Source organism: Glycine soja, unplaced genomic scaffold (genome assembly GCF_004193775.1).
Source record: "Glycine soja cultivar W05 unplaced genomic scaffold, ASM419377v2 Super-Scaffold_78, whole genome shotgun sequence".
Lineage (NCBI taxonomy): Eukaryota > Viridiplantae > Streptophyta > Magnoliopsida > Fabales > Fabaceae > Glycine > Glycine soja.
Genome location: NW_021143573.1, coordinates 840,491 through 843,939, shown reverse-complemented (window position 1 = coordinate 843,939; position 3,449 = coordinate 840,491). Strand labels below are relative to the sequence as shown.

Sequence of the window (3,449 nt, the reverse complement as noted above, 5' to 3'; positions counted from 1 at the left end):
TTTATATTTTTCCATGAATGATTGTGTGGATGCTTAGTTGCATTTGTATGATTTAAAACTTGTTACGCACTTTTGCTTTTTGTTGATGCCAAAGGGGTAGAGAAATAAGCATAAATCAAGAAATCATATGAGTGATCAACTTAATTTTAAGAGAAGCATAAATTCAAAAACAAAGGGGGAGAATGGAAGTCTATGAGAGTGATCGACTAGGAAAAAGTGTGTGTGTGTGTTTCTTGATTTCAGAAGTTGTCATCATCAAAAAGGGGGAGATTGTAGAAGCAAGCTTCATGATGAATCAAGATTGATTCAAAGAAGTTTTGATGATAACAAAGGTGATGACAAAAAGCTCAAATACCAAGAACAACTTCATGATAACAAAGATGATGATCTTAAGAATCAAAGAATGAGTTCAAGATGTTCAAGATTGAATCAAGAACATTTCAAGGTTCAAGAGGAAATTCGATTTCAAGAATCAAGAATCAAGATTCAAGGTTCAAGCTTCCAAAAATCAAGATCAAGATTCAAGACTCAAGATTCAAGAATCAAGAGAAGAATTAATCAAGATAAGTATGAAAAAGTTTTTTCGAAAACTGAGTAGCACATGGATTTTTCTCAAAACATGTTTACCAAAGAGTTTTTACTCTCTGGTAATCGATTACCAGATTGTTGTAATCGATTACCAGTAGCAAAATGGTTTTCAAAAAGCTTTCAACCGAATTTACAATGATCCAATTGATTTCAAAAACCTGTAATCGATTACAATGTTTTGGTAATCGATTACCAGTGTGCTTGAACATTGAAATTCAAATTCAAATGTGAAGAGTCACATCCTTTCACAAAAAATCTTTGTGTAATCGATTACACTGATTTGGTAATCGATTACCAGTGATAGTTTCTGAACAAATCAAAAGATGTAATTCTTCAAATAGTTTTTGACTTTTTCAAATTGGTTTTAAGTTTTTCTAAAAGTCATAACTCTTCTATTGATTTTCTTAACCAGACATGAAAAGTCTATAAAAGCAAGGCTTTGTTTTACATTCTATCATTCATTCAATCAATCATTCAATAAATCAATCTTTTCCAATTCATTCTTTACACAAGCAAGTTTTCCACATTGATTTCTGAGTCTCTTTGAACTTCATCTTCTTCCTTTTGCCAAAAGCTTTCCAAAGTTTTCTGGTTTTCTAAACCTTGAAAACTTGTACTATTCATACTTTTTATTCTCTTCTCCCTTTGCCAAAAAGAATTCGCCAAGGACTAACCGCCTGAATTCTTTTTGTGTCTCTCTTCTCCCTTTTCCAAAAGAACAAAGGACTAACCGCCTGAATTCTTTTGTGTCTCCCTTCTCCTTTGTCAAAGAATTCAAAACGACATAGTCTGAGAATTCTTTTGATTCTTCCCTTTCCTATATACAAAAGATTTCGAAGGACTAACCGCCTGAGAATTCTTTTGTATCCCAATTCACAAAGTTTCAAAGGTTTAACCGCCTGAGAACTTTGTCTTAACACATTGGAGGGTACATCCTTTGTGGTACAAGTAGAGGGTACATCTACTTGGGTTTGACTAAGAACAAGAGAGGGTACATCTCTTATGGATCAGTTCTAGTGGAGGGTACATCCACTAGGTTGTTCAAAGAGAACAAGGGAGGGTACATCCCTTGTAGATCTTTGCTTGTAAAGGAATTATACAAGGTTGAAAAGAAATCTCGAGGACTGCAGGTCGCGTGAGGACTGGGTGTAGGCACGGATTGTTGCCGAACCAGTATAAAACTCTTGTGTGTTTGTCTCCTTCTTCCCAACTGTTTTAAGTTCTGCTCTGCACTTTAATTCCTGCTTTTACTTTTGGTTAAAGTTTCTTTTCTATTCTTTATTTTCTTAACAACATAGTAGAAGCTTAAGAAGGGTAATTTTTTAATTAGTAAAGGTCTAGTAATAATTAATTCAACCCCTCCCCCCTTCTAAATTATTCGGAGGCCACTCGATCCAACAGATTTCTGATTCAAGGCAAGCTGGGTTACTAGGTTGACCAAGGCATCAAATTTTCCTTCAAGCTTTTTATTTTCAGTAGATGAAGATGAATCTGTGGCCATCTCGTGGACTCCTCTAAGAACAATAGCATCATTTCTTGCAGTGAATTGTTGGGAGTTGGAAGCCATCTTCTCAATCAAATTCCTAGCCTCAGTAGGGGTCAAATCACCAAGAGCTCCACCACTGGCAGCATCAATCACACTCCTCTCCATGTTGCTAAGTCCCTCATAGAAATATTGAAGAAGGAGTTGCTCAGAAATGTAGTGGTGAGGACAGCTTGCACACAATTTCTTGAATCTTTCCCAGTACTCATACAGGCTTTCTCCACTAAGTTGCCTGATGCCTGAAATGTCTTTTCTGATGGCAGTGGTCCTAGATGCAGGGAAGAATTTCTCCAAGAACACCCTCTTAAGATCAGCCCAGCTGAAGATAGACCTGGGAGCAAGGTAATATAGCCAATCTTTTGCCACTCCCTTCAGCGAATGAGGAAAAGCCTTTAGAAAGATATGATCTTCTTGGACGTCAGGGGGCTTCATGGTGGAACAATCAATATGGAACTCCTTAAGATGCTTATGAGGATCTTCACCTACAAGACCATGAAACTTGAGCAGCAAATGTATTAGTCCAGTCTTGAGAACATATGGAACACCTTCATCAAGATATTGAATGCATAAGCTTTCATAAGTGAAATCAGGTGCAGCCATCTCCCTAAAAGTCCTCTCACGAGGTAGAGGTTGAGCCATGTTCTCAGTATAAAAATTAGTAGAGGAATGCTCAAAATCAGAATATTCAGAATCACCCTTAACAGAATGCTCAGAATGCTCAAAATGCACAGAATGACCATGATGCACACTATGCCTTACTAATCTATGAAAGGTTCTATCTATTTCAGGATCAAAGGGTTGTAAATCACATGGATTGCCCCTAGACATGCACTATATGCAGCAAATAATGTGTTTCTCAACAGCACCTAACAAGGGGGTAAAACTAACTATGAAAACTAAAATCATGAAAAGATAGCACAAAAATTTTCAAACAAAAATTCAAAGTCTAACTATGAAAACTACCTAAGCAAGTTTAGAAAAATAGGATAATAATACTTGTAAAATAAAAAAAAATTAGTAAATGGCTGATTTTTCGAGTTTGGGAGACCCCAACCGGCTTCAACAATTTACCACAATATGGGATATTTTTTTCTACCCCAAATGCATATATAATAATAGTCGTTCTGATACCCGGAGCAAAAGTTATGGCCGTTTTAAGTTTTGCTAAAAACAAGTTCCAAAAATTTTTGTCTCTCTCAAATAATGCCACACCAAGTGCTCCTGGTATTTTTCACACAAAATATGGATCAAAAGAAGCTACCACACAAAAATTCAGCCAAAAATAGCAACTCTAACTATCAAAACAAATATCGTTAAT

At 36.0% G+C, this 3,449-nt stretch overlaps 1 non-coding gene across 1 annotated transcript; it reads left to right on the top strand.

The window, feature by feature from the left end:
* Positions 1 to 2,284: 2,284 nt before the first annotated feature.
* On the top strand, positions 2,285 to 2,392 carry LOC114404090. The gene has a single exon (XR_003664809.1). It is a non-coding gene; the product is annotated as a small nucleolar RNA R71 (small nucleolar RNA).
* Positions 2,393 to 3,449: the final 1,057 nt, after the last annotated feature.